At 45.0% G+C, this 25,145-nt stretch overlaps 1 long non-coding RNA gene across 1 annotated transcript in view; it reads left to right on the forward strand.

Annotated features, from left to right (window-relative positions):
* Positions 1–25,145, forward strand: part of LOC144223929 (uncharacterized) — a 392,187-nt gene that overhangs the window by 348,786 nt on the left and 18,256 nt on the right. The gene's annotated exons all lie outside the window — the stretch shown is intronic.

A 25,145-nucleotide genomic window follows, 5' to 3' on the forward strand; every position in this document is an offset into this window, starting at 1 on the left:
TGCAGTGTGCTGGTCATCAGCAGATGGCTGTCAGGGAGGTCTTTCACCAGGTTCTGGCAGTTGTGGAGGAGTACATTGGGCAGGACAACGGAGTGGAGAGGTTTGGGGGGGGCCGGGCACGTGGGCAGAAGGAACGTCCAGGGCCAGGACTCAGAGGTGACGCAGACATGGCGCAGTTTTGCTGCTTTGAGTAGATCAAGGGCTAGATGGTGAGGTGTTAGGGAAGGGGCCTGGATGACGTAAACGGTTAGGGGGCCGGCATGGAGCAGGCCTCTGTCATAGAGCTCCGGAGTGTGAGCTTTATCAAAAGGACACTGAAATGTGTTAAGACGTGGAGGTATTTGAAATTTTTAAAATTTTTTTAATGTTTTATTTATTTCTGAGAGAGAGAGAGAGAGCGTGAACAGGGGAGGGTCAGAGAGAGGGAGACACAGAATCTGAAGCAGGCTCCAGGCTCTGAGCTGCCAGCACAGAGCCCGACACGGGGCTCGAACCCACGAACCTTGAGATCATGACCTGAGCCGAAGTCAGACGCTTAACCGACTGAGCCACCCAGGCGCCCTGGAGGTATTTGAGAGGTGTGGGCTGGCTTGCACATTCTTTAACTTATTTTTTAATGTGTATTTATTTATGAGGGAGACACAGAGCAGAGGAGAGGCAGAGAGAGAGAGGAACAAAGTCTGAAGCAGGTCCCAGGCTCTGAGCTGACAGAGCCTGACACAGAGCTCAAACTCACGAACCAAGAGATCATGACCCGAGACAAAGTTGGACGCTTAACGGACTGAGCCACCCAGGCGCCCTTAACTTTAACACAGTCCCTGTGGATGACCTTGGACAAATGGATGTTGAAAGGTGGTTGGAAAGCAGGGTGTAATTCAGGAAGCCGTGGTCCCCCGTGGAAGAGAGGGCATGAAGGCTGGAGGGACAGTAGAGGCAGTGAGGAGAGAGGGAAGAGGTTGTATAATACAGAAGGAGAACTGGGGAGGCTTGGTGCTGGATTAGACCTGGCGTGAGCGACGCCCTGACATCCCAGCTTGAGAGGTGCCATCTGCTGACGTCAGGAATTGCAGAGGAGCTCAGACAGCTTCCAGGAAGGAGGGAGTTCAGTGCGGGGGATGTTGAACTTACATTCCTGTGCTTTGGGGACATTCCAGTGCAATTATCAAATAAGACTGAAGAATCTGGCGCTCAGGAGAAAGGTCTGGGTTGGGAGTATAAATGTGAAAATGTTTAGTTGTGGATTTTAACATCAATGCTAATTAAAGGGATGGTGAAATGGGGATGTTCAACCAGGCATATTTTATGGGATTTTAAGCCCAGGGGACACATGACAGTGCCTGAACATATCCTAAGTCTTAGGAAGGAAGTCTTGTCAGAGGAAGGGGAGGCACCAGCATCTTGTGGGTAGAGACCAGGGATACTGCTCAACATGCTACAGTGCCTGAGATGATCCAGCCCAAAAGGTCCATCCCAGAGCGCCAAAGCTGAGAACCTCTGAGGCGGAACCATAGGACTGGAGGAAACAGGCATGAGAACATACCCTGCTGTGCTCTAGTGTTGAAAGGAAAAGTAGAAAGGATCCCACAAAACAGACTGAAGCAACAGCCAGAGACACAGAAAACCAAGACATTGTGATGTCACAGAAGCCAAAGGGAAGACATAGAGGCAGCGGGGTCACATACCACAGGAAGATCAAGCATGAAAGGGCCAAGCAGGCATTGATGGAGAACTCATGGAGAAGGCCAGTGAGGACCTTAGGAAGCAGAGATGTATTGGTGTAATGGTGGCGTGGGCATTGGAGGTGAATGTAATATGAAGAAAGAGAAATGGAAGATAGGAATAAGTCTTGTGAGAAATTTAGTGAGGGGACAGACATGGTCTCAGGGATCTAAGAAAAGGCAGGGTTGAGGGAAGTTTTCTGTGGAGTAGTTATGGAAATAACTTTCTATGTGGATACTCACAGAAGGCGACCAGAGGCAGGGTGAGGTTGAAGATACAGGAAAAGCCACTGAGTCCCTAATGGGGGGTTGATGGGATAGGATCCCAAATCATGGTGGAAGAACTAGTCTTACTTAGGAGTCAGACATCTTGTCCATTGAAGCAAGACAGAAATTAGGAGTTACTTAAACTAGAATTACAGTTGAACCTTGAACGGTGTGAGGGTTGGAGCGTTGACCTTCCACATAGTTGAAAATCCACATATAACTTAGGGCTCCCCCAAATGCAACTCCGTACTAATAGCCTACTGTTGACCAAAGCCTTTCCAATAAGATAAACAGTTGATTAGCACATAGTTTCTACATTGTGTATTATATACTATCTTCTTATGGTAAAGTAAGTTAGAGGGGAAAAACGTTGTTTAGAAAATCCTAACGAAGAGAAAATACATTCACAGCACTGTGCTGTACTTACAGAAGAATTCCACAGATAAGTAGATGCAAGTAGTTCAAACCCATGTGTTCAAGGGTCAGAGGTCCTTGGAGTATGACTTCAGGAAGGTTCTAGGTGCTTCGTTTCCCAACTCCACCCCTTCAGATCCGTTCATCGTCACACCGAGGACTTAACCTCTCTCCACCTCCCTTTCTTGAGCCATAAAATTGAATAATTCTAGTAATTCCTATCCTTTGTTTAAATGTTTTTATTTATTTCTGAGAGAAAGAGAGACACAGCATGAGCAGGGGAGGGTCATAGAGAGAGGGAGACATAGAATCTGAAGCAGGCTCCAGGCTCTGAGCTGTCAGCACAGAGCCCAAAGCAGGGCTCGAACCCACGAACCTTGAGATCATGACCTGAGCCGAAGTCGGACACTTGACCAACTGAGCCACCCAGGCGCCCCTAGTAATTCCTATCCTTAGAATAACAGTTGAATATGTAAATACGTGAAAAACATTTACAAAGACTCTTTGCATTTAGGGAGAACTCAGTATTTGCTGATTCCTTTTATCTGCTGAGTCTGAAGACAGACTAAGTGATGGAAAGTTTATTTTATTTTTTTTAATGCTTTTATTTCTGAGAGAGAGAGAGAGAGAGAGACAGCGTGAGCAGGGGAGGGTTAGAGAGAGGGACATACAGAATCTGAAGCAGGTTCCAGGCTCTGAGCTAGCTGTCCACTCTGAGCTAGCTGTCCGCACAGAGCCCGACGCAGCGTTCAAACCCATGAACCGTGAGATCATGACCTGAGCCAAAGTTGGACATTTAGATGACTGAGCCACCCAGGCGCCCCTTCGTGATGGAAAGTTTAAAGAGAGTATAACTTTTGAGCTCTTTCCATAATTTGGCTGTTGTTGATAGTGCTGCTGTAAACATTGGGGTGCATGTGCCCCTATGAATCAGTACTTCTGTGTCCTTTGGATAAATTTCTAGTAGTGCTATTGCTGGGTCATAGGGTAATTCTATTTTTAATTTTTTAAGGACCTCAGCACTGTTTCCCAGAGGGGCTGAAACAGTTTGCATTCCCATCAACAGGGCAAGAGGATTCCCCTTTCTCCACATCCTCACTGACATCTGTTGTTTCCTGACTTGTTAATTTTAGCCACGCTGACCACTGCAAGGTGGTATCTCGATGTGGTTTTGACTTGTATTTCCCTGATGATGAGCGATGCTGAGCGTCATTTCATGTGTCTGTTAGCCATCTGGATGTCCTCTTTGGAAAAGTGTCTATTCATGTCTTCTACCCATTTCTTCACTGGATTATTTGTTTATCGGGTATGGAGTTGGTACATATATAATGACAAAGAATGAAATCTTGCCATTTGCAACAAGGTGGATGGAGCTGGAGGGTACTGCGCTAAGTGAAATAAGTCAGTAAAAGATAGATATCATATGGTTTCAGTCATATGTGGATCCTGAGAAACTTAACAGAAGACCATGGCAGAAGGGAAGGGGAAAAAATGTTACAAACAGAGAGGGAGGGAGGCAAACCATAAGAGACTGACTCTTAAATACAGAGAACAAACTGAGGATTGATGGGGGCAGGGGGTTGGGACAGGGGATAGGGGAGAATGGGTGACGGGCATTGAGAAGGACACTTTTTGGGATGAGCACTGGGTGTTGTATGTAAGCAATGAATCATGGGAGTCTACTCCCAAAGCCAAGAGTACACCGTATACGCTGTATGTTAGCTAAGTTGACGATAGATTATATTTTAAAAATAGAAAAATAAAGAGAGTATAACAGCTTTAAGGTAGCCTCGGGTGTGAATGGAGCAGGTAAGTAAACGGAAAACATAACAGATACTAGGGTGGAATGAGTCTAGTTATCTCTCTGACCAACATGATTGGCTACAGAAATTAGACCCTTAGCACCAGTCCCATTAGCTGAGTGCTGCTCTCTCTGCTCAAATTCCTTTCTGGTACTTCTGTTCGTCGTCTCCTGGTTCTGAAGACGAGTAGATACGTGGTAGGTCCCAACCATTCACTTCTAAAAGGAAGCTCAGATTGGAAGCTGGAGGCTTAGTTCAACCACTTTGCATACCGCGCTTGCTGAAGGGGCTGTTCTTGGAAGAAGTGGGTTTACAGCACCTACTATGCAGCAGCGGAGGAAGAGGCAGTGATCAGTGCACACCGTTTTCCCGGTATCTGAGCCACTGAGTGTTGGCGAGGTGGGGGGGCTTGGACAGAAGAAGATGGGAAGTTATGGGTTCTAGTGATTTGCATCTAGTGCCGGGGGCTAGTTCCAGCTTTCCTTACTGTGCAGAGATTCGAGAAGGATCTAGCCAGATGATGTATGGCCAAGTGCCTTGCAGATGCTGAATGCGTGTAGAGGCATTTGGGAAGCTGGACAACACTTCTTAGAACTTAAGACTTCTGGCAGAATTTGTCTCCCAGCCTCGGTTCAGGGAATCAGGTCACTGCTGTCTGATACTATGCCGCTTGAATAGATTCATTCATTTGTATTTACCACTTACAGATGGTTTAAAATACAGATGTCTGTGCCTGATAGAAAAATACTAGAGATATGAGGTCACATTCGAAAAGAAATAAAGGTCCTGAAATTGCCTATTGTTTTGTCTCCAACGTGAGCAGATGGATAACTATTCAATGTTTGTACCTAGTGATCCAGTGGACACTCAATAAATAGTGTTTTCCTGACAGCTTACATATTTCTGGCCATTGAAATAACAATTACAAATCTACACCATGAGCCCTGCTTTCACCAGGAACATATTTTCTCTTTAGCAACACATGACGGTATTTTGTTGGCAAATCGGGATGATATATTGGCAATGAAGTCATGGTCTGGAAGTTGAATCCAGACGCAATATATAAAGTCATAGCATATATTCATGGGTGGAGGGAGAGCATTTGTGACAATTATTTATTTTTATTATGTTTATGACTGTTGAAGTAGTCCAGCTCTCCACGTTTTGCTGGCAATCATCACACTCACAAAAATTGAGCTTCCTATTAAGATCATCTTGGCTGTTTATTTAGTGTGTGTATTAGCTCTCAATTATGTTCAAAGCCTTTCCCACCGCCGGTTGATCTCAACAGATGTTGGGCTCACTCCTGCAGATGAACTATCCCGTTAGCCATCTTGTGCTTTATGTGCAAGGGAACAATTCAATTGCCCCAGGGCCCAAGTTGAGAAGCACTTGTTCATAGCAATCCACAGTAGGTGGGTAGACATACACAGAACCCCACCGAACCCACATGTGACAGGCTGCAGCATGGGCCACCATGCTCTGCAGCCCCTGATGTCAGGACTGGGCACCTGGGTTGCCACCTCTTCAGTAAGGGCCGCACAGAAATGTGTTCTTTCTGTTCAGGTGGCCAATCTTCAGCACACGTGTGGAGCCACATACCAAGAGATATACAGAGTCCTGTAAAGTTGTCCATGGCTCTTCAGAAAACATGAGACTTAACCGGTATAGAGTCGGTAAAGGAAAAAGAAACCAATGAGCAAAGCAGATCTTTTTTGTTAATTGTTTTGTACCTAGAGACACAATAATTTTTCCTCACTACATATCCTCTTCAGAGTTTATATAGAATCTTCTGCTTGTTTTTATTATTTTGTTAATTCATTGCTTTTCAAAGTAAACATTTTTCATCATTAGAAAATTTTTTCTCAAAACTGTGTATACACACAGGTCAAAATATATATACATTTCATCACAATATCAATATGCATCTAGACATGTACCTAATAGATGCATACATACTGTATATCCACATATATCACGTACATATATGCACCATAATTTCCTAGGCTTAGCGGGATGACCCATCAGGGCTCCTGTTTCAGCCTGGACCTCTTTCCAGACTCTTGCATTTGGAAGCCACTTGCCATGTTGAGATAGCGATTTGGTCTGTTTCACAGATCTTTGGGTCAAAAGAAGACTTCTCTGCATCTGATCCATATTTAGTGGACCTTGAATTTGCACTTGATGAGTTCTATAAAGGGATGAGTTTATGTAGGATAGTATATAAAAGGAGTATAAAATAAGAAATGTAAATAAGTTGTCACTAAAGAGCAGACTGTGATGATTTTAAAATATGGTCAGAAATTTTTGATGCCCCCCCTGCCCAATCTGGAGGGTGGGGAGTGGGGGATGGGGTCTGTGTCCCTCCTGCGGAGCCTGAGTGGGACATGATCAATAAATAGAGTGCAGCAGAATTTTCACTGCTTTGCTCCTGAGGCCAAGTTAGAAAAATCAGTGCAGTTGCTGCTGCTTTCTCTGGGAAGGTGGTTCTTGGAGCTCTGAGTCACCATGTAAGAAGTCTGGCTACCCAGAGGCTACTGTGCGGAGACCCTGGGGGAGAGATGAGACCAAGGGAGAAGGCGGGTGAAGAGTCCAAGCTGTGGCAGCCTCCAGCTTTTTGAGCCATCCCAGAACTCTCTGGCCAACTCGATCACCTTGGTCACCCTATCATGAGTGAAATAGCTGTTCATATTCTAAGCCAGTATTTGGGGGACGCGGTTTGTTCTTATACAAGGACAACCGGAACAGCTACGTTCTTTGCTTTGAAATTGTGGCCAAAGGCCGCGTTTTCTGCCAAAGTTCCCCTCTGCTTGATCAGTCGACCCATTAGTATTTGTTAGTGTCTGAAACCCTATCACTGAGGTTTGAGCAATTAGGCAGATTTCGTGTCGCAGAAAGTGTGATTGTACTGATGTAAACTGATGTAAACCTCATTTTCAGTGCAGATCCTTTTTGATTTCATTCATGCATAAGAATGGAATTAAAAAAAAAACATAATTATTAAGACTTATTAACACCGCATTGGAAATGATGCTCCTTAAAGGCTCCCAGACACATGGTCTTCTCCTCTGAGCCACCCTGACGGTGTCCGTGGTCCCAAGCCTCACTGACATGGTCCCGAACTGAAGTGGTGCCCCTGGTAGCATCGTGTCCACGACTGTCGGCTCAGGCCGAGCAGACCCCCGTGAGAGCCTGCTGGCGTGAGGCCAGCCGGCGTTTCTGCCTTGGACCACGGATTGGCCTTGCGCGCTGCCTTTTCATCTCTTGCGTCGTGGGAGTGGCGCACGGGGCGGGAAGCCAGTGGTCCCCAGGGCGGGCTTCGTCCTGGTTGTCCCTGTCTGGAATGTTCCAGGCTGTCCTTGCAGAAAGAGCAGGAGCCCTGCCTGGTGCGTCCTTCACTCCTGGGGGTTGGGGGTGCGGGTGGCCAGGCTGAGCGTGTTAGGGACAGTGCGTCTCCCGCGTTCTGCTCAGTGCTGTCATCTTTCCGTGCCGCTGCTGGCAACGCCAGCCGTCATCGTCATTTTTTTTTTTTCCCCAGTGTTCCTACTTCAACCAAATTTTTGGACTGGGACTGACCACCAGACATTGAAACACACAACCAGGAACTTCATATGGACATCAAGAGTTAATCTCTTTGCTTATTCCTAAAATGGAGCTTTGCCTTCAAGAAGTCACATTCGGTTAAACGTCGCTTGTGTTATTTCTGGTGCAGTGAGGAGGGAGGACCATGAGGATGACTTCACAGAGGACAGAATTGCCCTTACTTAATTTTGTCAAAATAGGAACCGTTCGTAAGGGGGGGAAATTAATTAAATTATCAGAGTTATGAAAACTACACCAGGAAAAAATTAAAGGGTTATATTTTAAAGCCTCAGGACATAGAATATTATTCCTTATGAAACATGTTCCATGGTATTATTTCCTGGAATACACAGAGTTTTTTTTAACTGTTTGGTGACTGCACTACACATGTGCAGATACTCAGCCATCAAGACAACATGGTGGTGTCCGTCCTCCGTCAGGTCCACTGGGGACAGTGTGGCGGTGTCCTTCCTCCATCAGGTCCACTGGGGACAGTGTGGTGGTGTCCTTCCTCCGTCAGGTCCACGTGGGGACAGTGTGGCGGCGCCCTTCCTCCATCAGGTCCACATGGGGACAGTGTGGCAGCGTCCTTCCTCCATCAGGTCCACGTGGGGACAGTGTGGCAGCATCCTTCCTCCGTCAGGTCCACGTGGGGACAGTGTGGCAGCATCCTTCCTCCATCAGGTCCACGTGGGGACAGTGTGGCGGTGTCCTTCCTCCGTCAGGTCCACATGGGGACAGTGTGGCAGCATCCTTCCTCCATCAGGTCCACGTGGGGACAGTGTGGCAGCATCCTTCCTCCGTCAGGTCCACTGGGGACAGTGTGGCGGTGCCCTTCCTCCATCAGGTCCACATGGGGACAGTGTGGCAGCATCTTTCCTCCGTCAGGTCCACGTGGGGACAGTGTAGCAGCATCCTTCCTCCGTCAGGTCCACTGGGGACAGTGTGGCGGTGTCCTTCCTCCGTCAGGTCCACGTGGGGACAGTGTGGCAGTGCCCTTCCTCCATCAGGTCCACATGGGGACAGTGTGGCAGTGTCCTTCCTCCATCAGGTCCACTGGGGACAGTGTGGCGGTGTCCTTCCTCTGTCAGGTCCACGTGGGGACAGTGTGGCAGCGTCCTTCCTCCGTCAGGTCCAAGTAGGGACAGTGTGGCAGCATCCTTCCTCCATCGGGTCCACATGGGGACAGTGTGGCAGTGCCCTTCCTCCCTCAGGTCCACGTGGGGACAGTGTGGCGGTGTCCTTCCTCCGTCAGGTCCATGTAGGGACAGTGTGGCAGTGCCCTTCCTCCCTCAGGCCCACGTGGGGACCATGTGGCGGTGTCCTTCCTCCGTCAGGTCCACGTGGGGACAGTGGGCAGCGTCCTTCCTCCGTCGGGTCCATGTGGGGACAGTGTGGTTGTGTACTTCCTCCATCAGGTCCACGTGGGGACAGTGTGGCGGTGCCCTTCCTCCATCAGGTTCACGTGGGGACAGTGTGGCGGTGTCCTTCCTCCGTCGGGTCCACGTGGGGACAGTGTGGCGGTGTCCTTCCTCCGTCGGGTCCACGTGGGGACAGTGTGGCGGTGTCCTTCCTCCGTCGGGTCCACGTGGGGACAGTGTGGCGGTGTCCTTCCTCCGTCGGGTCCACGTGGGGACAGTGTGGCGGTGCCTTCAGCATTCAGAGTGATGTATAGCGTTAGTCTGTTGCAAGACAAGAAAAGTGCTCTTTTATTTAAATGTGCCTCAGGAAATTTGGTGATGAGCCCTTCTGTATCCTGAGAGGTAAGTGCAGTGCATTACAAATTGTGTATTTAGTTTCTATTTACTGTGGTGGAGAAGCAGCTAATGCATGCCAGGAAGGGAACTGGGATTCTGGTACTTTCCTGGTGGATGTTTGTAGGGCAAAGGCAGAGGATGTTTTCATTTTCACTGCTCAGAATGCATTGACCTATTTAATCTTTGATTTTCTTTTATTGAAAGCGCTTGTTTATTCATTTGCTTGGCAAGTCTAAACCCGTGAAGAAAAGGCAGCTGTCACAAACCACTCTGAATTTAGGCTGTCTAAAAGAACAGGATATAGACTTTGTTTTTTATATTTATATACAATTCCAATACACGTGATGCTGTTTACCTGGAAGAATAGATGTCGGTGTAGGTATAGACAGAGATACATCAGAATATTCACATTTGCTGGCTTAACTCTTTGTTATTGTTTTGGATGCCTCCACCCCAGTTACGTACAGTGCTATATTAATTCCAGGTGTGTAACATAGTAATTCAGCAGTTCTATACATGATCTAGTGCTGATCACAAGTGCACTCCTTAATCGCCCTCACCTGTTTCCTTCATCCCCATCCCCCCGCTGGTAGCCATCCGTGTGTTCTCTGTAGCCAAGAGTCTGTTTCTTGATTTACCTCTGTCTCTCTTTTTTCCCCCTTGCTCATTTGTTTTGTTTCTTAAATAACACATGAGTGAGATCGTATGGTATTTGTCTTTCTCTGACTGACTTATTTCACTTAACATTATACCGTCTAGTTCCGTCCAAATTGCAAATGGCAAGATTTCTTTTTTTATGGGTGAATAATATTCGTGTGTGTGTGTGTGTATGTACACACACGACATCTTCTTTACCCATTCATCTATCGATGGACACCTGGGCTATTTCCATAAATTGTAAATAACACTGCAGTGAACATAGGAGTGTATGTATCCCTTTGAATTTGTGTTCTTATGTTCTTTGGGTAAATACCCACTAGTGTGATTACTGGGTTGAGGTGTGATTCTATCTTTAACTTTTGGAGGAAGCTGAATACAGTTCTCCGCGGCGGCTGTACCAGTTTGCTTTCCCACCAACAGTGCATGAGCGCTCCTCATTCTCCACGTGCTCGCCAACACTCCTTGCTTCTGATTTCAGCCGTCTGACAGGTGTGAGGTGCTATCCCACGGTGGCTTTGATTTGCATCCCCTTGCTGATGAGTGATGTTGAGCATCTTGTCATGTGTGTTGGCCTGATTACTTAACTTCTCAGGAAGAAAAGGTCCACGTATTTACCTTATCTCTCAAAACTCCTTACCTGTTTTAACCCTCAAACGGCTCCGTCCTGGATTTAAAGGAAGGCAGACTGTGGGGCAGTATTGTATTCACATCTTATTCTCTGTGGGACTGTAGGCAAGTTTCTTAACCTCTCTGTGCCTCAGTTTCCCTCTTGTAAAATGGGGATGATAGCGGTGCACCCACGCATGGCACTGTTGTGACAGTGCCCGTAAGGAACAGTCAGTGGGATAGTCAGTGTCGTGTAGTTAAGTGCTGAGGACGTGTTAGCTACTACTACCACACGTGTGGGAAACAACAGTTTACGGTGTTAATTAGCGCTCCGGAGTCCACAACAGCAGATCTGTGGTTTAAATGCAGGTCTGGTTCCAGATTCCTCTTCTAAGGAAGGCTGTGCCGAAGGGGGTTTGAGTCTCATGCTGTGAATTCTTCCAACTCTGTGGAGTTCCAACCCCATGAACTAAGGCATGTTCCTCTTGGATCTCGTGTTCTCCTTTGTGGATCCTGGGGGCCTGTTGATGGAATTTCAGAGCTCGTCCAAGTTAGGGCAGAAATCGAATAATTTATAAGCAGCTATTAAAGAGGGCTGACAAGGGCTCTGCGCCGTGACTTCCCAGTTAGAAGTAAAACTTCCTCGTTGTATAGATGGAAATAGGTGATGGAAACCTTGTCCAGCACTTAGGTGCTTAAGGGAAGTAGACGCCCGTGGGGACCCCTCAGAGTGTCCAAAACACATCAGACACATTTCATGCTTTCATTCTTTATGTTTTATTGTTTCTGATCGATTTGGGTATTCTGAGTGTTTGTATTCTGCTGGTGTTTTTCGCTTCAGTTATAGATAACAAGAACAGACACCTCAATATCTAGAAACGACGTTGAAAAGAAGCAGAATTTAGTAAACAAAGTAGAGCCAATATCCACCTTCCAAAGCAGGTAGAGAATATAAACCAAACCCCAGATTCTGTGTGTATAATGTGATATGTTCCTGGCAGACCGAGCCTTTTTCTATGAGAAATCAGACGTGAATAATTTTTGGACATTATGCAGCTTTTAAAGGAAAATATTTGATGAGTTGATTGAAGGAATGAACAACAGCCATGCGATTTAAATTTCCTGAAAATCCTCTAGAGTGTAAAGTGAAAGGAATTTTGACTTTGGCACAATACAGCTCAGAGTTGGCGAGATCAAACATATTTCTCAGAGAATTTGAACTCTTAGTTGAGCCTATAAAGCATGTTTTGCTTTGTTTTGGTTTCCCCCCCACAAGCCTTAAAACCATGGCTTGTCTTATCCAGAAACTTTAGTTCCTGACATCCCGAGGGAAAGTGTAAATTTGGACGCATACAAAATAAATGGGAGTCCTTAAGTTAAGGTGAATCGTCTGTAAAGTTGTGTAAACTGTAGCAGGCGGTCTTCAGGGAGNCTGTGCCTGGCCTGTGTGACCCCAGGAAGTGACTGTCTCTTCACTCGGGCTTCCTGTGTTAGAGAACAGCAGTCACATGTCCAAATCAGTGCCCAAAGGTCACATACCTGCTTCTCATTGGAAACGCCAGCAACTGTGTGCACACAGGCAAGGCAAACACTGAAAACCCCTCTTTGACCAAAATGCAGAGCAGTTTGGCCGCCTCATCCTTGCATACATGCAGCATGGGAAATTTCACTGCTGAAAATTCAATCTACCGGAGTCACCTGGGCGGCTCAGTCTGTTGAGCGCCCGACTCTGGATTTCCATCATGATCTCACGACCGTAGGATCGAGCCTTGCGTCAGGCTCCACCTGAGGGGATTCTCTCTCTCTTTCTCTGCCCCTCCCCTGCTCACTCGCTCGAAAATAAATAAATAAATAAATAAAATTTAAAAATAAATGAAATTCAGCCTACCTACATCTTTTGCTTCTACTTTACAAATATTAAAGAANCCTCTTTCTCTGTCCCTCCCCTGCTCACTCGCTCAAAAATAAGTAAATAAATAAAATTTAAAAATAAATGAAATTCAGCCTACCTACATCTTTTGCTTCTACTTTACAAATATTAAAGAACACTGTCTCTCAGAATGGGTCTTCTGTTCTGTGTCCTTTGTTTATGAAGCTCGGAAAGATGTGAAGATACATGTAGCAAGAGTGTTTCACCCACAGAAACAATCAGGAGGAAGGTCCTAGGTTTCAGTCTAGAAGTATTGTCTTGGCATCTCCTAATTCTCCCATTCGTAACAACTTTCCACAGAAATATTTGATAACCATTGTGTAAAGTGTCTCCTTATACCTCCAAATCCCTGGCATCGTATGTTGTGCTGTGCAGTCAGTCGGCCATTCTGAAGTCCCTGGGTGGCAGCAAGATGAAAAAGTAACATTTCTGCTTAAATGGCTACTTTGTGGAAATGAATATATCCATTGTCACTGGACTTCAAACACATGGCTTAGTTCTTAGGCACCTTTGAAGTCAGCCCAATTTTTGGCACCATTTAGTGTGGCCACTGGACAAGTTTTCGTGGTCCTGTGGACACGGCTATAATATCTGAAATCTAGTGGTTTCCACCAGACCTGGGTTCCGGGAAATATGCACGCACTGACCACTTCAGGAAGGATCATGAAGAATGGTGTCCGTTTCATTCCATACCCAGTGTCCCCTGCATTGCTCTTCATTTCTGGGAGCTCTACGGCAAGTGTATTCTATTGCTGTCTTTTTCCTCACTTGATAGAACATTCTGTTCATACTCTTCATTAATGAAACCCCTTTTTTTCACTTTTGCTCTGGCCAATTGCATTCAGCCAACTTGCTTATCATAAAACTCACAATAAAAAAAAATCTCATTTGTTTAGGACAGTAAAGGTTATATACATTTTTGGGGGGTGGTAGGAAGAATTAAACACAGAAGTCATTCTCATTTTTACAAGGACACTAAATTTTTTTATCTTTTAGGATCAGACAAGACTTGCAGGCTCCACATGATACCAAATTTTCAGCACTAATAATATTCTTCCCAGCAGGTGAAAACTACCCACTTTTATATATTTGGGTACTTTATTTTCATCATCAAGTAAATTAGCTTCCATCCCATCAGTATAAAATATGTATACTAGCTAGTAAGTATTGGCATCATTTTTACATTAGGGTTCCAGTGAAGATTTTTAACCTTACCCTGCTGAAAATGAAACCCACCAGTGAGGTAATACGGAAATAAATTATGTGGCTCTTTATTTTTTTAATGTTTATTTTGAGAGAGAGTGTGAGCAGAGGAGGGACAGAGAGAGACACACACACACAGAACCCAAACTAGGTGCACAGAGCCTGACATGGGGCTCGAACTCATGAAACGCGTGATCATGACCCAAGTTGAAGTCAGATGCCTAACTGACTGAGCCACTCAGGAGCTCCTGATGTGACTCATTAGACAACATTCTCCTAATATGTCCATTTTTGACCATGGAGACAAACCTTATAACATCCGTGTTCTTAACAGTTGTTGGACTCCAGGCAGAGAATGACTCCTGAAAACACAGAAAAGACCTGGCAAGATAGATACTGAAATTTGTTTTCAATTGGCGTTTCCTAACTGGCATATTTGAGAAGTATTTTTAAAAATATTTTTCAGGCCAGGAATGTGCATCTTGAATAGGTATTTACTCCCCTAAGTCAGACGTTTATATGATGGGAAATACTTCTCTGCTGTTTCCGTGATGCCTGCCATGTTCACAAGTACCTGGAAGGTTCTGCTTGTTTCTCTGTTGACTGTTCTCCACTTCTTCAGCTCGAAAAGAGAAGAGAATAAATTGTCAGAGAATCTGTTTCATGTGGTGAAATCATACATTGCAAATTAGATCTGGTGGAGGTGGTTTTGATGCTTCTGTTTTGATGGTGTCACCGCAGCCCCAAGGACTAATTAGTTGATGACATTCTAATGAGAACTGTATTGATATTTATATCCCTTCACCCAGCAAGTAGTCTGCACCGCAGTTGCCCCACATTAGACCACGTGCTGAAACGTCGCCAACATGTAAGACAATCCTGGCCTCTTTCACTTCATGTAAATCCACGCCCACGGTCATTTCGTCACAAAGGCCTAGTGGCTCCTGTATTCTGGAAATTAGGACCTGAAGTAGTGTGAACATGTGGCTTTCCCTACCAGGTGCTTTGCATCAGTGAGGGTCAGTGGAATTACATGTAATAAATCAGTACAGCAGTTTGGCATCTTTTAAAAAACCATTTGTGGCTTCAAAGCACTCTTTTGGGACCAAACTTTGTCAGTAAATTTATCCTAACATATCCATTATAAATTTACCTTTTTAATGTTTATTTATTTATTTTTAGGTTTATTTTATTTACTTTTGGGAGAGAGTATGCATGAAAAGGAAGAGGGGTAGAGAGAGAATCCCAAGCAGGCTCCAACCTCCGAACTGTCAGCTCAGAGCCCGGTGGTGGGGCTCAAACTCATAAATCCGTGAGCCATGACCAGAGCTAGAGTCAGGAGCTGGGCTCTGAACTGACTGAGTCATGCAGGTGCCCTGTTTATTTTTTGAGAGAGAGGGAGTGCAACCATCTGAAGTTTACTTTCCTTGGTCTTCCTCCTGTTGGGGCAGAATCAGAGGCCAGGGAACAGGGAAACTAGAACACACTCCCATCAGAAGTCCAGGGAAAGTGGGGGCCAGAACTCACTCCCATCAGAAGTCCAGGGAAGGTGGGGGCTAGAACTCACTCGCATCAGAAGGCCAGGGAAGGGGGTGCATGAATACATTCCCATCAGAAGGCCAGGGAAGGTGGGGGCCAGAACTCACTCGCATCAGAAGGCCAGGGAAGGGGGGGGCCAGAACTCACTCCCATCAGAAGGCCAGGGAAGGTGGGGGCCAGAACTCACTCGCATCAGAAGGCCAGGGAAGGTGGTGCATGAACACATTCCCATCAGAAGGCCAGGGAAGTGTGGGGGCCAGAATGCACTCAGGTCAGAAGGCCAGGGAAGAACAGAACACAGGCAGCCTTCCACCTACCAGAGGAAGGAGACCTAGAAACCTTGGGGTGGGGACTCTGGTGACATGAGCAGGTCATGTGACACGTGTAAATGATGTTCTGTCTCCATAGTTTCCAGAAGCCTCTGTGAAATCCAGGTTTCTGTTTTAGAACTGTCCTTCTCCAGATGAAAAGCAGAAGATTCAAGTATGATGGGAAGCTTGTAACTAAAACACTAGTCAACTGAAAAGAGAACTAGCAGAACTTAAGTGGAATAATTATCAACAATATCTGTCTCCTCTTTTTCTAAAATGCCACTTGACTTTTATAATAAGGGGAAAGACATGCAATTATAATAAAGAGAAAAGTGTGATATAATATATATAGTTTTTAACTCATGGAGTTTAGGCTGATTTAAGATTTTTTTTTAAAAGAGTACGTCTTGATCTTCTTTTAGTTGAGGTATACCATGCATACCATACAATTCACCCTTTTTTTTTTAATTAAAAAAAATTTTTAATCTTTATTTTTGAGGGAGAAAGAGCATGAGCCGTGGGGGGGAGGGGGAGTGGCATGGGGAGCGTAGGCTGCAGAGAAAGAGAGGGAGACACAGAATCTGAAACAGGCTCCAGGCTCTGAGCTGTCAGCAGAGAGCCCGACGCAGGGCTCGAACTCAGGAATGGCGAGATCATGACCTAGGCTGAAGTCAGAGGCTTAACCAACTGGGCCCCCCAGGCACCCCTATAATTCACCCTTTTAAGTCCACATCACAGTGCTTTTAGTCTGTTTCAAAGCTGTACAACCATCACGACTGCTGATTCTAGAACATTTTCATCACCCTAAAAAGAAACCTGTTGTCTCTGAGGGTTGGTTGAGTCTCGACATGTTGTATAAACGAGGTCATGTGATATGTGCTTGTGCCTGACTTCTGTGCGTGACTACTAGAGAAAATGAGTCTGTCTAATATGAAATAAGAAGATCCTATAAGAAACTTCAAGCAAAAGTAAAAAATAAAATTTCTGCCATTATTTTAAGTTTATTTATTGGGAGACAGTAAGGGAGGGACAGAGAGAGAGGGGTAGAGAGAATCCCAAGCAGGCTCTGCACTGTCCGCACACAACCTGATGTGAGGCTCACACTCACCAACCCATGAGATCATGACCTGAGCCGAAATCTGATGCTTAACCTACTGAGCCACCCAGGCGCCCCTCTGCCATCAATTTTGAGAAGGGACTCCCTTCTTGCTCTCGATGAGGTAAATAAATATTCAGTGTGACTTTATCACATGCACTCACTGTCATTCTCCCCCACGATCTCGTGATTTCTATAGTGAGAATATGGCATCAGTGAGGAAAGCTGCTTGCTATTAATATTGAGTTGAAAGAAAAATCGTTATACATACTAGTTTTCTCAGGTCAGGCTGCCCATGTGTGAGTTCGACCACAGGACACGGCGAGTGGAGAAGTAGTAATAATAGAGTGGTTGACGTTCACAGAGGGCAGGTCACGTGCTTGACACTTAGACTCACGTGACCTGGAGACAGACCAGCGGAACAGAATAGTCCACAAACAGAGCCCCACACACAGAGTCTGTGGACCATTGACGAGGGAGCAAAGGCAGCTCCGTGGAGAATGTGTACTCTTCTCGTGCTGGCCAGTTAGACATCGGTATGCAAAGCAAACAAAAAGACCTGGATTCAGACTTTTACAAAAATGACATCCTACAGAGCCATTTCACAATGGAATATGGACCTAAAGGCAGAACCACAAAACTGTAAAATGTCTAGAAAGTTAGCTAGGAGAAAAATGTAGGGGATCTTGGGTTTGGCACAACGTTTTTAGGTTTAACACCAAAGGCCTGCTCCGCGAAAGAACCAGATTCATAAGTTGGACTTGATGAAAATTGGGAACTGCTCTGTGATTCTTTTAAAAGAATGAAACTCTAAGACCCAGACTGGAGGAAAATATTTGCAAACACATATCTGATAAAGAAATGACATCCAAAGTATACACAGAAGTCTCCAAACTCACCAGTAACAACACAAACAGCTCAATTAAGAATTGGCAAAAAATTAAAATTAAAAAAAAACAGAACAGACTCTTTACCAAAAAAAGATACACAGACGCATAAGCAAAGAACACCCAAAACTTCTTTTTCAGAACTTAAAAATTGGCTGTCTCTCTCTCAAAAATAAATACATTTAAAAAAAAAAAAAAGAATGGGGGGCACCTGGGTGGCTCAGTCACTTAAGTGTCCGACTTTGGCTCAGGTCATGATCTCACAGTTCACAAGTTCAAGCCCCACTTCAGGCTCCATGATGACAGCTCAGAGCCTGGAGCCAGCTTCAGATTCTGTGTCTTCCTCTCTCTGTGCTCCTCCCCAACTCATGCTCTATCTCTGTCTAAAATAAATAAAACTATTTAAAAATTTAAAAATAGTAAATGAGTTGTCTTATACACCATTAGAATAGCTACGTAAGAAATGTGAGAGTATCAGCTGCTAGAGAAGACGTAGAGGAGCGTGAACTTTCAGTACTGGCATTTCAAGTACAGTTTAGCGTTTTCTAACAAAACTAAGCATAGGCTGTCTATAGAACCTGGCAACCATGCTCCTAAATATTCATGCAACTGGTTTTAAAACATATGTCCACAGAGGCTCCTGAGTGGCTCAGTTGGTAAAGCATCCAACTTCTTCAGGTCATGATCTTGCAGTGCATGGGTTCATGCCCCGTGTCCGGCTCTGTGCTGACAGCTCAGAGCCTGCAGCCTGCTTCAGATTCTCTCTCTCCTCTCTCTCCCCCTCCCCAACTCACACCCTATCTCTCTCTCTCTCAAAAATAATAAAATAAGAAAACATATGTCTACATGAAAACCTGCCCCTAAATGTTTATAGTAGCTTTAGTCATAATCACCGGTACCTGCAAGTGACCAAGATGCCCTTTGGTGAGTGAATAGTAAACTAACCATGGTACCTCAGGACAATGAAACGTTACTCAGTGGTTGAAAAATAGAGTGAGCTACCAAGCCAGAAAAATACACAGATGAATCTTAAATGTATATTGCCAGTCTGCAAAGGATACATTCTGTATGATTCTACTTATGTCACATTCTGGAAAAGGGGAAGTTACAAGGATGGTAAAATATCAGTGCATTCATTCCAGGGGTAGATCGGATAGGTAGGGCACAGGGATTCGGAGGTGAAAGTGCTCTGTGTGATGCAATAATTAATGGTGCATTATTTGACAAAATCAGTAGAACTTTACAGCATGGTGAATTTTGTTATATGCAACATCTTCCTAAATCATATCATAGTTGGAAGATTCATGATAGAAAACAGACTATGACAAAAACTAAGTCTCTTGCAAATTTATGAAACAACCTGACCCTGTGGGAGGGAGGGGAAGTGCTGTGCTCAAGTCACTTGGAAATGAGTGAAGATTCCAAGGCGAAATGCAAAAGAAGATGCATTGACGTCCGGTGGATCAAGTGCTGTCCCCCAAGGCTATAGGTGGACAATTGTGATATTGCTCTGTGTGTTTACTGGACTTGCACAATTATGTAAGTGAATGGTGAGGAGTGGGAGCCACACTTCTCTCTGTTGGGGTGGCGAGCTTCAGGGCACCAGAGCGGGAGGTCCAGGAGAATCCAGGCAGTATGGGTTGCAGTGGACGCATCAGTATACATTCCCAGAGAGCCGAATGCAGGTACGGATGTCCATCAGTGTAAGCTCCCATCGAGCCGAATACAGACACAAATGTTGACATATAGGAATATTTTAGATACCTGCACACAGGTTAGTATACTTCAGAAACATTTATATGAAATTCAGAATAACATGGACTAATCCGTGATGACAGCAGTCCAAAGAGAGATGGCCTTTGTGTGGTATCCGGAAGGCAGCACTCGGCAAAGAGAGGAAGGTGTACATGTGGAAACCTACAGAACATGTGCACTGATGCACACATGGGCAACAATCACAGAGCTGTACGCTGAAGGCGTGTGCGCTTTACGTAAGTGAGATCACGCCTCGGGTTTTACAAAGCCAATAACCCATTTCACACTGTGGTAAAGGTATCTGCTTTCATAGCACCTGGGCCATCCCACCTCCAAAGAGCAGACGCTCTGGAGGGAAAGCGCAGAATTCCTAACGATCTTCAAGGCCAGGCTTAGAGCACCCTTGATTATTGATGACATGATGTGAGAATGGAACCAAAACCTCAGTCGTCCCCCACCTCACCCCTTCTGATGCTACCTGAGTGTGTGTTATTTTGAGAAATGGCTTCCTTTCCTGGGTGGCATTTGCGTTAACCCTCCATTCGTTCAAGGCAAGCACGATGTTTCTGTTAACCCTCTGGGTGTTCAAGGCAAGCATGAAGTTCACTCTTCCCCACCGGGTTTTGGGCTTCGTTTGCTTCTAATCATGTGCCGAATTTGGATGATATGCTCCCTGCCTGGCTTCCATTCAGCATCAGCAACTGCTGATGAAGAAATCCCAACACAATTGTGTCTCCTCATAGTTTTCACAAAACTAAATCAGCAAAAGGTCTTCCCTGTTCATTTAGAAAGTTGATTACTGGCTGCGTTCAGATTCAAAATAAGCACCGTAGGGGCGCCTCGGTGGCTTAGTCGGTTAAGCGTCCGACTTTCGCTTAGGTCATGATCTCACGGTTCGTGGGTTCGAGCCCCGTGTCGGGCTCTGTGCTGACTGCCAGCTCAGAGCCTGGAGCCTGTTTCGGAGTCTGTGACTCCCTCTCTCTCTGACCCTCCCCTGCTCACGCTGTCTCTCTCTCTCTCCTAGAAATAAATAAAACATTAAAAAAAAAAAAATAAGCACCGTAACTACTAAGCCCAAGAGCGTAACACACGTGCTGAGGAGGACCAGAAGTTGAACATGTAAGCTCTGCCCTTGTCTGCAGTAACTCACCTCAGCTCGTGCACAGGCGTGTGTATGGAGTGCTCACTCCCTAGCCCCCATGCTTTTGTTTAAAACTGAAATGTCCTTGTAAGAGAACAAAATCAAACCCTAAGGTCCTCACGTACAAAATGAAAAGTACTAACTTCTGGAAAGAATTTCAAATATCCTTAAGTTCCTGAAACATAGACGACTTAGCCAGGGCCAGAGGCATTAGACTAAGGATGCAGGACTTCATGTTCGTGTTGAGACTCACTTGAACATCTGGAAGGGATGCCTGGAGTGTGGACCTTAGTAAAGGGCAACCTTGCATGGTGACCAAACAGTGAAAGCTTCTAAAATNTGTCGCCCTTATTTTAAAGCCACTCTGTTGACCTCAGAAAGTTGAAACAATACATTTTTCACAACTGCGTGGAGTGCTGTGACATGCAAAGTTCAGACTTTAATATCGTTCTCTTCCTGTTGAGCAAAGCTGTAGGGTAGGTTCTGAGTTCATTATCTGTGAGAGATGGGAGCCCCTCATCAGTAGCCGGCCTTCAAGGACGACGTGAAGGACGCACTGTGAACGTATGGCTTGTCCCGCATGCCATCTGTCGCCTGCCCCTGCTTTAGGACTAGTACAAGATGAATGTCCAGAAAAAAAACCACTGACTGGCACTTGGGTATTATTTCTGCCTGTTAGCTGTCAAACCTCTACTCTAAATCTTGTATCGATATACAACAGAAATGACTCTTAAGAATTCATGGAATGAGCCAGCCAGCAGCCAGCCAGTAGCTTCAAACAAGAGTCACCCATTGTAGAGATGCTTGGTAGGGCAACATGATGTGTATCGTTTGAGAGGAATTTTAAATTTATATTCTATGGGGCGCCTGGGTGGCTCAGTCGGTTAAGCATGCGACTTTGGCTCAGGTCATGATCTCATGGTTCATGTGAGCCTCAGGGAGCCTGTTTCATATTCTATGTCTCCCTCTCTCTCTGACCTTCTCCTGCTCATGCTGTCTCTCTCTCTCTCTCAGAAATAAAATATTTAAAAATTTTAAAAAATAAAATTATATTCTAGCATCAGCGAATCCTGACATATTTACTCTAGAGTATTGACCAAAATCCATCTCCCTCTATCCAACCTCACCTCCCCCACCCACTTCAAGAGCACACGGGAATAGTAGATGCTTGAACAATTTCTCTGATTGTCCTCTGCTCTGTCACTGTTTGTCAGGCCTAGTGATTTTTTAAAAACAATTATTGTTAGAGCTGGTTTTGGCTTACAGTAAAACTGAGAGGAAGAGAGAAAGGTACAGAGATTTCCCACATAGCCCCGTGCCCCCACATGTGCACAGCCTCCTCAGTTAACAACACCAGTCACCAGAGTGAGACTTTTTTTTTTTTTTTTTAAATCAAGGATGAACCTACATTGGCACATATGTCTACCTGAAGTCCGTAGTTTACATTGAGGTTCGCACTTGGTAATCTGCGTTCTGTGGGTTTGGACACCTGTGTGATGACATATGTGCGTCATGATACTGTCATATCATAGAGTGTTTTCACTGCCCTAAAATCCTCTGCGTTCTGCATGTCCATCTCTCCCTCCCCCCAGGACTCCTCCTGTGGGCTCAGGGTCCAGGTCCCTATTCGAGGGCCACTTGTTGACCTCGGGCTGTTGGCCCGGGGTCCCCTGTGCTTCGCTCTACTGTTGTCCCTTTTTCTCAGTTCCTTCACATCCCCGGGTCCCCAATCTGTTGAGGTCGACATCCGACAACTACTCATCTTTTTCACGTCTCCATAGTGTTGCCTTCTCCAGAATGTTGCCTACTTGAAATCATAGAGTATGGAGCCTTTTCAGACTGACTTCTTTCACTTTGTAACATGCATTTAAGTTTCCTCCATGTCCCTAGTGATCGTTTAAGAACATAAATCAGATTCTGTGACCCTTTTCAACTTTATTTACTGACCCCCACTGAAAAGTTTTTAGTATGTGCTTAGACTCTTGCAGCACGTTTTCCGGACTGTCTTGACCTGTCAGAAGGACCCTAACGCCCATTGGCCACCACAGCGTGTCCCACATCACACACGTGTGGGTTTGCAAAAATTGCCTGGACTTCAGCATCTGTAAGATTCTAACCCAAACACTAAGAACTTGTTTTATAAGTAGACTCTATTATGCAATGTTCTGCACACCTGAACAAAATATGTTATATTTGTATACATTATAAAACATAAAATGAACCCCTGTGGACCCTCTAAACTAAATTTATCTCTGTATTCCTCTTTTCTCTTCCCAACAACAGACACTGTACTGAATTTTTATGCTTTTTACTATCTTGGTTTTCTTTCGTAGAATTTATTACATGTTCATTTGTCCCTGAATAGGTTTTGTTTGGTGGGCTTTCCAAATCAATTTCATTTATTTGTATTGTATTTGTTGAGCTTCTCTCATGGATGATGAACTGCATCTATTTTTAAGTTAATGACTATGTAGTCCTGTAACCATCACCATAATGAAAGGGAGCATGTTGCTATTATCAGAAAATATTATTTCACCGTCCTGTGGAAATAATTGCCAACCTTCCCCTCTTACCTCCAAGAGACTAATGACTAAAAATCGTCATTATCCTGAATCATTAGAAGATGCAGATTAGCATCACAGTGAGATAATCAGTACACACGGACCAAAACTATTAGAATTGGAAAGAGTGACCACAGCAAGTGTTGGGGAAGATTTAGAGCAACCAGACCCTTCACATGGCTGGTGTGGATGTGAAATGTCACAGCCACTTTGCAGAACAATGTGGCATTTTCTCAAAAAGTTAAATGCACCACCTGTCACACCACACAGCCATTCTCCTCACAGAATCATTATGCCATTTCCCCGAGAAATGAAAACCTGTATGTTTACACAAAGCTGTATGCACAAATGTCATGGCAGCTTTGCTCATGATGGACCCAAACCAGCAGAGACAGATGAGACTCGTGTATCCTAACACAAATCAATTTTCTTTGCTTCTGTGCTTTACAAAAAAAATGTTACTCTGCAGTGTTGAGGGACTTGATTTTTTTCATTTACTATCACATTACTAGGGTACTGTAAGTTGCAAGAGATGACTATAGTTCATTTATTCTGCTTTTTGTGTAACATTTCACTGGGTAAAATGCTAAGATTTGGCCCATGGGTAGTTTACCAACTCCTGCTTGGAGCTATTGTCTCAGTGCTCAGGACTCCAGACTCTGGATATGTAGATAATACCCGCTTTAGAGCCAGGGATGACAGGCTATAGTCTGTGAGCCAAATATGGCCTATCCCTTCTTGTATTCAGTAAAGTTTTATTGGGACACAGTCACGTACATTTGTTTATATGTTGTTCTGGCTGTTTTCGTGCTAGAATGGCAGAGCTGAGTAGCTGGCAGCAGAGACCACATGCCCTTCTGCACCTAAACTGTTCACTGTCTAGCACTTGACAGGAAAATTTTGCAGGGGAAAAAAAAAAAAAAAAAAAAACAGCCCTGGGCCAGGGTACAAATAAAGATCCTAACCTAAAAGTCTGAGATCAACAAATGTAAGCAAGGAGCCCCTTTAGGATGTTAGCTAGAAACAGCAAAGAAAAGTAAATTTACGTAAATTATCCAAAACTGAAGCTATTGAAATTGCCCAAACTCCTGGCCACATGGAAGCACATTCTACTGCTCTTAAAGTAACGAAAACGTTTTAGCCTGTGTGGCCCGATGTCAGCGGCAATGTGACATTCATGCCGTTTATGAGCCAGGCAGTACTCTGGGCATCAGCTAAAGCTGGTGATGGCTTCGCTTGCCAGCTCGGGGCTGCCCAGAGCATGGACAAGCTCAGAAGATCCCACGCAGACCCTCATCAGTTGTGAGATTGGTGTCCGAGAAGAGATCGTGTCCCTACGTCCTGACCCAAAGATGCACCCTCTACATGAGGGGCTCCTGTCCCAGCAGTTGTTGATCTGCAGAAAAGGAACCTGTCCAGACCCTGCTTCTCTCTACCCTAATCTGACACAATCTGACATTCCTACCGGTGACCATTCCCATGTTCCAGGGCTGTCTTTCTGGAAAGGAAAAGGATCCGTGTTTGTTAAGGTCTAGGACGGATTTACTTTCAACCCAGCAAACAGACGTCTTTTATTTCTCCAAACCTTTTAAAGAAGCTGTTAGCCGTTATCCTTAAAACACCCCTTTTTCTGTCTGAATAACAAAACCGCCTTCTACCTGCCCTCTTCCTTTTGCTCTGAGAGCCCTGTTCTCTAAGAAACTAAGCAAGGGGTGTTTTGCCAGGAAAGTCCCCAAATGGGGACCAGCGTGCCCGAAGGTGTTCTCAAAATCGCAAACCTATGGTCCCGTGTCTCCGGGTAAAATTTGAGAGGAACATCTTCCCACTCAGAAATCCTTTCCTTAAACAGAACCTGAAGAAACAAATACTATTTGGCAAAAATAATAAAGTTTTAGGTTCTTGTTTTTAAACTGTCT

This window comes from Crocuta crocuta, unplaced genomic scaffold (assembly GCF_008692635.1).
Source record: "Crocuta crocuta isolate KB4526 unplaced genomic scaffold, BGI_CrCroc_1.0 scaffold221, whole genome shotgun sequence".
In the NCBI taxonomy this organism is placed as follows: Eukaryota; Metazoa; Chordata; class Mammalia; order Carnivora; family Hyaenidae; genus Crocuta; species Crocuta crocuta.